An 11,068-nucleotide genomic window follows, 5' to 3' on the forward strand; every position below is an offset into this window, starting at 1 on the left:
TTTCCTGGTAACCTGCACCCTACAAAGAGGCTTTTTCCAAATCCTCTTCCATATTAGGAAATGTACCACCGTTCTCCTATACTCAAGCCAAAAATCTGGGAGTTATATTTGATTCTTCTGTTTCCCTCATCTCCTGCATGCAATCCATCGGCAATTCATGTTAGCTCTATCTCCAAAATATTTCCCAAGACCAGTCACTTCTAGCAGTTTCCACTGCTACCAGCCTAGTACTGGGACACTCTTTTCTTGGCCGGACCACTACAGTAGTCTCTTAATTTGCCTTCCTGTTGCTGCCAAGGCTTTTGGTCATTTTGAAATGTGAAAAGAGCATATTACTCCCAACTTAAAAATATTCAATGGCTTCCTGATGCATACAGAATAAAATTCAATATTCCTCCGTGGACTACAGGAGGCCTACAAAACTCTATGTGATCTGCCTTTTGCCCACCTCACTGACACCTTGTAAGCTTTGCTCACTCTGTCCCGGCAACTGGCCAGGTTCTCAGGTTCATCCCAGTAGTGACTTCCTCTGCCCGGAATCCTTTCCGCAAGAACTCTACAGGTTGGCCTTTTCTCATGATTCAGCCTCAACTTAAATACCTCTTTTTCAGTGAAGTCTTCTCTAACTCCTGATCCAAAATAGCCCTCACTTCCTATAACTCCTTACCATGTTTTCTTTTCTTCATAGAACTGGCCACTATCTGAAATTATTTTATTATTGGTTTACCTTCATAATCTGTCTTCTGCAGCAGAATATATGCCCTATGAGGGCTTATATTGCTTATTGCTGTGTCCCTTGTACTAGAAGAGTGTCCATATTTATAGGTACTCAGTGAATATCTGTTGAACAAGGACATGTTTTAAAGCCTGTCAATCCCGTAATACAAAACTCTTTGCAAGAAGGAAGAAAGAACATTTTTTTAATGGCTGGGAAGACTGAGACACTGTAGGGGACAGAAGGCACCAAAAATATAGACAGAAGAGGACTGAGACAATATAGTGATGGGTGAGCTTAAGAGCATAAAGGAAAGACAATGATGGGTACAGACAGGTGGTCCAGGATTTGATTTTGGTCCATTCATGACAAATTCAGAGACTGAAGGATGATAGAATCAAAGAGAAAAGAGTCACTCAAAGTTCTGCCTGGAGTCCTTGAATTTTTTTCAACCAAGTTTGGAATCTTAGGCAAGTTGTTCAGCCCCTCTGGGCCTTAGCTTCCCAGGGCATTGTGCTGAATGATCACTAAGGTTTTGGCCAAATATGATTGCTCTGTGTTCATTCTATGATTCATTCACTAAGCGTTAATTGAACATCTCCTATATTCCAGAAACTGTGCTACTGACTAGGGATACAGCGAAAGACAAGGCACAGTCCTTTCCCTGCAGAACTTCTAACATAAAGACGGAGATTAGACAAATAGTTATACAAACAAATATGTCATTATAAATTTCATTGAGAAGGGCAAGTAAAAGGTACAATGAGAACTTCTAAATGAGCATCTCGTGGGCGTCCTAAAGTCAGACAAACCTACTCCAAAAAAATAGTATCTTCTTACTTTTAAATATGTTCAAGCTTCAGGGGAAGGGGATGAGATGGTTTGGGGGAGAGTTTCTGGCTGAGTCCCTGGCCATGGGCTGTGCATGGGGGCAGATGCTTTCTCCATTGCAATGATGGATTCCACTGGTTTTGTGTTTGATATGTTTAGTCCTCCTGGAGCTGGAGGGTGAGCTCAGTGGGTGATCCCTAGGTTGAGGGTGAGTTGGGGCAAAGCTTCTCTGCAGTGTGAAGACTGGTTTTCCTCTGTGCAGCAGATGAAGGTAAAACTTGGCTTTTTCAAATTTTTATGCCAATCCTCTGATCCCATGTGGCCAAACTCTTATTAACAGGCAGCAAATAGAAGTGTGAGATGGAGGGACTGTCTACTCACTTATTCAGTATGTGATTTTGTGGTGGGTATGATTCTTAGTACCTAAATTCATTTGTGTAAGAAATACTACTTTCTTTGTTTTGTTTAGAATTATCTTAAGTCCTCCATGCCCCCATCCATTCCTGGAGGAAGTCAACCCCAGTCACCACTGGGACTCTCGCCTTCTCTCTCCCCAACAGGCCCCAGGGGAGGCTGAGAAGCCCTGAGCCCTCCCAGGCTTGACCTTCCTGGTGCAGCACGGAGCTGTCCTGAGGCGGCTCTGCCACCTCCCACGCAGCTGAGACTGCAAAGGACTCCAGGGACCTCTCCCAGGCTGGGAGAAATTTCTCATCACTCTTCTCTCCTGGATACTTTAAAATGTCCCTCAAGGACACCTGGCATCTCTCTGCACTTTGGCTTCTACAGACAATTAGATTTGTTGTTTGCAAGAAACTAGATTTTTAGGCTTTTTTGCATAATGTCCTACAGAAAACCCTGAGGCAGGACTGTCTATCTACTCGGAAGACTTATGAAAATTCAGGAAAAATGCATACAAATTAATACTTTAAAAATGATCCTGCCACTTTTAAATGGCTCTGCAATCAGGGAAAATCTGCATTTGTCTGAGTGCTGGCTTTCTCTGGGCAAATCGCTACCTTTTTAAGCTTTCGTTTTCTCATTTGTAAATTAGGAAAAATCATAGTAGAGACACCTTCATGGAACTGTTATAAGACTTAAATGTGGATTGCATGCAAAATACTTAGCACAGTGTCTGGCACATGGCAAATATTCAATAAATAGTAGTTATGATTTTAATGACATATGACATTAGCATGGTTATAAAATATACTGCTAACTTTTATCTCCTAGCTTAGTGATTATATATATAAAGATCTGTGGAGGATGGTTTCCCTGGTACTGCTTAGCCCTTCCCACCCTCCCCAAACTGTGAATGGGACGAGGCCGGCAGCGTTTTTCATGCTCCTTGAAGAGCAGGTACAAGTCCAGTCACGACTTCTCCCATCAACCTTCTTGTCAAACCCATAAAGAGTGATGATCTACCCTCCTTGGAGGTTCCCACTTACTGTGTGGCAGCTTTTGAATTATACCTCTCTTGTTCAGACAGATTTTTTGCTTCCTTGAACCCCTCCTTCCCCTGTAAAATACTACAAGTAAATGTATTTTTTTAAAAACCCACCCTCTGGGGAACCCGTTCCCACCCCCTGAAAGTCTGGGAGGCCAGCCTCTGATTATATTTTTCCCGAGGCTAAGTCAAATTTTCGTTTGTTATGGGAATATTAAATCTTTTTTGAAAACAGCCTCAAGTCTTTGGGACCAACATTGATGTGGGAAGGGCATACGCGCTGATGACAGGGGAGTGAAGCAGGGAGGATGGCAAGGCTTTTATTGATGAGCATAGGCAGAGAGGGTGAAGCCTCAGACAGAGAGAAAGAAGGAAAGAAGAGGTGTGTCTTTGGGCCTGAGGGGGCAGAGAGACACAGAGAGAGATACAAAGAGAGACAGACAGAGAGACAGATCGAGAAAAAGAGATAGATATGTGGGGTGAGGACCTGGGGGGAAAAGATAAAACAAGGACAGATTGCCTGTATAGTTTTTGGAGAGTTCAAACTAAGAAAATATTTGACATGAGAAAAAAACATGTATAAGAAAAATGGCTTTAATGGACGATTTGACAGCATCTTTAAAAATTGAAAGACAGACCCAGGAAAGTCTATTCAGGAATTAAACATATAGCAGGGCTGATAAACTAAGTACAAGTCATTTCTTTATGTCATTCTGTAGATTTGAATAGATCATATCTGTATTTTCTACATTTGCAAGAAAGAAAAGAAAATGACCTTATGAGTTTTGTTGATAACGTTTTTGAGGACGAGCTTTTATTTAGTGCCCGGTATGTGTTATTTCGTAGAGGCTTTGTAAATTTCTCTGAATCAATCCTAAAAACAATCCTGGGTGGGAGAAATTTTTTTCTTTTTCTTTTCTTTCCTTTCTTTTTATTCCTTTTTTTTCCCTTTCGTGCGCGCGTGTGTGTGAACTGAATCGAAATAGTGAAATGGTAAGCATACTTATTTAGTTTGTAGTTAACACTAAGTTGAAAAGGATTGCTAATGTTTTAAACAAAGAAAACTCAAAGTGACTTTGATAAATAGATGATCAGAGGAAGTTTAACAGGAATAATACAAAAACTGTATAGTTAAGGAAAACAAAGTCTACTCTAGCGATACAGTGTATTAGCTGGAACACAGACAATATTCAAAAAATGTTTCTTGGAATGAATATGACACTTCTGTCCTGATCCTGTTTTTCTAACTGACAGCCTAAAACCCATTGGGGTTTTTTAAACCAACAAAAAGTATTTGGGGGAGCTATTTTTCTTTTTTATAGATGTAGAAAGTGAGGCTCAGTGAGCTTAAATAGCTTGTCTGAAGTCATGTGAACTATAAGTACAGAATCTGGGATTCAAACTGGGTCCAGGTCAGGCTCACTTTCCAGTCCAGTCCACCTCATCAGACAGGGTCTAAGGATTATCTCTCCAATGCTCTAACCTCCTTCTCCTGCCTCCAAACTTTCGTTGTTTATGGAACACATTCTCTAGGGCTCCTTAGCTTTCCCAGCTGCAGCTATTCAAGACATTGGCTTTCCCCTCCCCCGTCCACCTTTTCGTCCACCTCCGAATAGACTAGAATCGCCAGCACTTCCCAGGTATACTTAAAATATTTCTTTACCTGACAGTCTCCCAATGATGTTGCTAACCTCTCGACAACAAACGCAATGTCTAATTTTTAAAATTGAATTAGTCAATGATGTTTTAATTTTAGTTTTTATATTTACCAAAGTTTCACATGGACATAATTTAGAGAGTCAGATAGTTCTGCAAGGGTTGTCTCTACCATGCTTGTGTTTCTGTTCTGATTTTTCAATTTTAAGCATTAACTCTTGAGTTCCCACTAGGAAAGATGAATTTAGCTCTTTCATCTCTTGCCCTGTTCACCCTCTCTCCTTATGTACATACACCTTTTCCATTTCTCATGCTCCCAATATTGTTATATACAAATGCACTTATTTAAAACCCTATGTTTACATTGTTAAAAAAACAAAAAACAAAAAACAAAATTCAACTGAGTAAATTTTAAAGATCTTATTGACTTTCTTCAATGATTCATGAATCAGACAGCATCCAACCTAGCAGATAGTAAAGAGCTCCAAAGAGCTATATAGAAAGAAGGGAGCAGAAAAAAGAAGTTATAGTAGGAAGGTTACTTTCAGGAATGGCAGTGGTCTCTCAGGCAGATTACCTCACTAGTGCCGATCAGGCAAATCCCGACTGGCTGTTTTAAGATTCCACTTCTGGGAGAGCATGAAACACAATTAATTTTTGGTTTGATGGCATGGGACTTAGCATAAGTGACTCCATTTTGAGCCTATTGTCTTGTTTTTAACAGCATTGTGAAAATATAAATAATATTTGTAACAGAACCCTTTAATAAACTGTCATTACTTTTCCTTTCCCGAAGTTAGTAACTGTCTTATTTTTTCATTTGCTTCGTTTCCTTTGTATTAAGCAATAATTAAAGTTCAAACTCTTTGCCAAAGATCTAAATCCCCTCCATAGTTATTTGGACGATCAGGTAGGTGTTCTATTGAATTCATCTCTGTCCAGAAGCCTCTGCAGGAGCTCTGCCTTGCAGCGGTGAGGACTAGTCACCCTTCACGACTGGTGTTCCCTCATGTTCCTGGGACCCCCTGCAGCCTTTTGGGGCTTCCTTCACTGCCTGTCTGGGTTGGATTTCCGGTTCCCTATATCCCATGTCTTCTTTTTCGTTTTACTCTCTTATTTGTGAGGAGCTCATTTTCCAGTAGCTTCATGATAAAGGGAGCAGGCAGCCATGCATTTGCAATCTCAGCATCCTCAGAACGTTGCATCATAGGTGTTCAATAAATGTTTATTAAATTAATGAAAGGACAAAGGAAGAAAAGAAGACAAGAGAGCATCGGCAGAGAAAAACTATCACAAATCTACGAGATAAAAAGGAAACAATAAATCTTGATAATCTGATGTTTAAATGACTGACCAAAACTTTAATTTATGATTTATAAAAGTAATCATGAAAGTTCAGAAGAACACCTGGATTTAGGGAACTCTTCTCATCTTTTCAAAAGGCAGTCTGGAACCTGGGAAAATATATAGGCTGTGAATGAGTTACTTAAACTTTTTGCATTTTGATTTTTGCCCATCAAAAATAGGGATAATAATACCTACCTAGGAAAACTGTTGTGTTGAGTGAGAACTAAGTAGTTGCTTAGCACTTTCGCCAGTCATCTCATGAAAATGACATTTAAGTTAAGTTAAATCATTTGTATGCACAACACCGATCTCAATACCAAGCCTTTTGTAGCACTTGGTACATGAAAATGACTTCCCTTCTTTCTCCTCTTAAGAACTCAGGGCTCTCTGAATTGCCAAACACAACAATGTCAATTGTGTTGAAAATGGTTATAAAAAACTTAGATTTGGAATCAAATGTGATGGTAGCCTTAGCGGGGAGATGCCAGTTCTAATCTTGGTTCTCACAGTGACTTGCTGTTTATCCCTCTTTCTGAGCGTCAGTGCTTTCTTCAGTAAAATGTGGGGCTGTGTGGATGGTGACTGAGGTCCCCACCCCCACCCCAACTCTGTCATGCTATAATCTCGTTCTGCGAAATGCCCTTCTCAGAACCAACTCCACCCAGCTGCTGTGAGCACAGTTTGCCTGGCAGATAGATGCTAACTCTGTCCCTGGCACTGGCCTCTTACAGGACTAGGGCCTGGGGTAGATGTCTTAAGGTTGATGGGGAGAAGAAGCCCTTACATTCTTCTGCAACATAATGCAAAACAGATCCAGCCTTGGATGCAGGCAACACCAGGGAAGTGGACTTCATTGTAAAAGCTACCTTGTCAGCCTCAGGCTGGGGTGATTAATGACTCTTTAATCCCACAGCAGAATACCTGACAAAATATGCTTGGGCCAAAAAGGCAGAACAAAACTAATTAGCCTGGTCGACCCACTCACAAGGTGTGGGTTGCTAAGGATGCCAACAGCTTGGAAAGGAAGCCTCTCCCTGCGTCTCCCCTTTAGGTCTGTGAAAGAATCAAGTGGCCACAATGGGGAAGGGACTCCATTAAAAGGAGGAGGATGGCCAATGAATAAACATGCAGGTTACCGTGTTGATATTTCACTGAATGCCATTCTGAAGTGGGGTGCTTGGGGCCTCGGAGGCCTGCGCTCCCGGTATTGTGCTGGGGGAGGGACTGGCCATTTGAAGTCAAGGTGAGGACATACTGGGGGCAGATGGAACCTGCTTTGTTTGTGAAAGAGTTTTTCTGCTATTTATGCTAATGAGTGGGAAACACTTCTCAAGCATTTCAGATGATTCTGTAATGAGGCCCCGGCAGAATGTGCCAACATTGTTGGCCCAGGACAATTTTAAACTCCCACTCGCCACATTAGCAGCCCCTTTCTTTACATGAAGGCCCTTGGAGGGTGAAAGAGGACAATGAGGGAAGAGTGAAAACATCACAAAGAGAGGCTTTTGTTTCGCATTCCTTTGAACCCTCTCAAAAGCCCGGTTTCAAGGGGTGTGTTGGGCCTGCCTTTCAACGTTACTGAACCCAGAATCCCCTGTTGTTTAGCAACATAGAAAGCTGACCTTAATTGACTCCACTTCTGAGCAGGCTTTGTAAATCACTCTGCCCCAGAGTGAAATTTCCTGATGGGATCTGTATGTGATATATACCATTTACGCACAGGATACCAACATGCCAAGGCAGTACACAAGTCTTCAAGTGAGTACAGTGATTTTTGGCTTACAACTCATTCTTTAGTTGAATTCTCACAAGCACCCCACCTCTGGATTAGGCATCGTTATTCTCATTTTACAGATAAGAGGACTGAAATGCGGGGAAGTTAAGTGGCCCACGTAGAGTCAGACATCAAGAAAAAGGTAGAGCTGTGACCAGAACTTAGAAGCCCTGACTTTTTCCACTCTCTCACAGCTGTTCTAGGGATCGTCCGTCATGTGCCAGAGAGATAGCTTCAATGATGAGTTTCTTGAAACATTATTTTTTTGGAGGAAGTCACCCATAGATTAAGATGACATTTTGGATTTCTCTCTTAATTTGTGGTCATGATATCATTTCCTTGACAAGATTTCTCCTTTCGCTGCACTGTCTCTGTGCTCAGCTGATTGTACCCTCCTCCTTTCTCATCCCCAAGTCACCTAGCTACAGGCAGATGGCTGCTGAGTAGAGCAGTACTGGATATTCCATCTCCCTACAGGATAGCGTTTCTCTGAGCCTTATCAGCTCCAGCCATGGTGAGAGGAAGGGAGTTCACCCTGGAACTCATTGAGAAGTTTGGCCACACTTCATGCCTGAGAGATGTGTTTACACCCTCAAAGCATCTGGACTAGCAATAATCAAGGTTGATTTTGATTTCCGACCAGGGCCATTTTCAAGGGCATGTGATCTGCGCAATTGCCCAGGACTCTGTGTTGGAAAGGGCCCTGTGTCTGGTTTAATACTCTGCTGTCACTGTCTTGACATTATAAATAATTTCATCTTGAATTTCTGTTTGATAAGTGAAGTCTAATGAGACGGTGGAGCAAGGGAGATACGTGCAATACACTTGTCTACTGCTCCTGCTTGCTACTCCATTTGTATAGTACATTCTCCATGCCCCAGGAGCACAGAATCCCCGTGGGTCCACAGTGCATGGGGATTCAATGACACTCAAAGCAAGTTAAATGTGCTATGCCTGCAACTGAGTAAGCAGAATGCTGATGACCCTGAGAAGCCCATACTTTCTGTTCAAATCAAAGTGGAAGAATGCAGAAAGATGACAATGGCGTTCTAAGAAACACGACTGACCAAAGAACCTCATCATATCTTTCTTATTGATGAGCTAATCATTTACACTGCAAACGATGGCAGAAGGAAAGGGAGAGATAAGAGGATGCAGAGTTGCTTGTCTTTTCAGTGGCCTCATCAGAGTGCTGGGAGAATTGTGTGTGTCTTGCAAAGTATCGAGTAGTTTCGAGCAGCACTTCCACTGTTGTGGTCAAAACAAAAAACATGTGACTGTGTGAGCTACAGAATCAAAATTCTATAATTTTGGTGACTCTGCATAAGAGTTAAATGCACTTATATTTGCATTTAAAACTGGCGTTGTAAATCTAAAGATGAACAATAAAACTCATGCTCATAATTTAAAATTTTAATTTCCTTTACTTAGAATGATATTAAAGAGCAAATAAAAACCATCATGACAAGTCAAGAGAGAGACAAGAGAAGAGAAAGCTTTATATTTTAGGATTTTTAATGGCATTTTTGGCCCCTGCTATTTGAACAAGGGGCCCCACACTCTCATTTTCTACTAGGTCTTGAAAATTATGGGGCCAGCTCTGTTTCTGGCAGAAGACATACAGAAATTAATATTTTGTGTGCGTGTTTTTTTTAAATCTCCTCTGATCACAGATATCTCAATTAACTCAAAAAGAACTGCTCCTAGTGGTCATGTTCTCGTATTTTATCTGGGTGCAATGAGGGGCTAGTGCCTGGTACTGCATCGCTCTGTGGGCGGAGGGTGGTGTGGTGGAGGCCATGTAGGCATGCTACCCTGTGTGAACATGGATAATCCACTTATCCCTAGCCTCTGTTTTCTTAATCTGCAAAATGGAGATAACATATGCCTTGCCCACTTGTCGGGTGTTCCAAGAAAAGAAAGGATATGAAGATGTCTTGCAAAATTTAAAGTGTTGTGTAGTATAGAGTACTTTATAATTTTTAGTATTATTTAAAAACCACGAAGCAGGAATTGTGAACATTGGTGTCTTTGTTCTCTCTGATTTGCAGATAAATTTTGAATCAATTCCTATCGTATTTGAATAAATCCAAATTCATCTCTTTTTTCTTGTAAATGAATCAGTTAATAATTGTTTAGAAGATAGTATGAAACTCCAATATATTCACAACTTTTTTTTCCAATTATAATTGACATTCAATATTACTTTGTACTAGCTTCAGGTGTACAGCACAATGGTTAGACATTTATATAATTTACGAAGCGATCCCCTTAGTTATTCTAGTGCCTGTTTACAACTTTTTTCCTCCTTGTAGTAATAAAATATACATCAATGATTTTAAAGACCAGAGTAGTTTAGCTAAAGTAAGGAAGTTTTACTCTATGTCAAAAGCAAAATATAAAGTAGTTTATACAGTATTCTATGATTACACAGTTGTCGAACCTGTGTATAGAACAATGACAAGGAAATAAACCAAAAGACCAACACTTAGCAGAGAAAATAAATAAGCCACAATCATAACATGGTGTACAATTTTTATCATGCAGTTTAGGCTACTTATGGATTAAAACATGTTTCTCCAAAGTAACAGCTGCTCACATGCAAAGTCTGATTGATTAACCTACCAATGCTACAGAGAATGTGCTAATCTCATCCCTCTAAAACCAGCATTATAAATAGGTTTCTGCCATATAATAAGAACTTTATAATAAACTGATACAGTAGACTGATACAGTGGAATAATGATTATACTGGGAAAGAAAAGCATTTTTGCCCTGTGACATTGAAAAAGTAACTTCTCTCAGCATGGTTCTCAGTTTCCACATCTGTTCTTGGAATGGAGTAGAACATGAACTCCAAAGGGCCACCCATAACCAACGCTCTGTGTCTTGATGGCTTTGATGTGACCTTCTAAGCCTTAGTGCCAATGTCATCCTCAGGACCGCCTGAAATGAGGCAATGAGTATACATGAAAACCCTTGGCATGGAGAGTTCTCTGTCCCAAGGCGACTCAGCAGATCTGGGCTCTGGAATACCTGTTCCAGATCCAAATCCAACCTGTCCCTCTGCCTGATGTATTCTCCCAGGGTAGGAGGCTCTTTTCCTAGTGCTTAGAAGAGTGGGCTCAGCCTTCTCTTACCGCAGGTTTCTGACCATCTCCCCAGCACACCAGCAAAGCAGGTGACCCATAAGTGTTTGTTGACATTGAGTTATGGTTTCATAATTTATTACTCATTGTATTTCTCCTTCTAGACTGCAAGCACTTCAAAGATCAAGGCTCTTCAAATTATTTCTCTCTTC

General features: G+C 40.9%; 1 long non-coding RNA gene across 1 annotated transcript in view; it reads left to right on the top strand.

Moving 5' to 3' along the window:
• Positions 1-7,925, top strand: part of LOC105306391 — a 20,233-nt gene extending 12,308 nt beyond the window's left edge. The window contains exon 3 of the long non-coding RNA XR_897151.2: positions 7,916-7,925. This is a non-coding gene — a long non-coding RNA (uncharacterized LOC105306391). The remainder of the gene's footprint in view (positions 1-7,915) is intronic.
• Positions 7,926-11,068: the final 3,143 nt, after the last annotated feature.

This window comes from Pteropus vampyrus, unplaced genomic scaffold, assembly GCF_000151845.1.
Source record: "Pteropus vampyrus isolate Shadow unplaced genomic scaffold, Pvam_2.0 Scaffold14, whole genome shotgun sequence".
NCBI classification, from domain to species: Eukaryota; Metazoa; Chordata; class Mammalia; order Chiroptera; family Pteropodidae; genus Pteropus; species Pteropus vampyrus.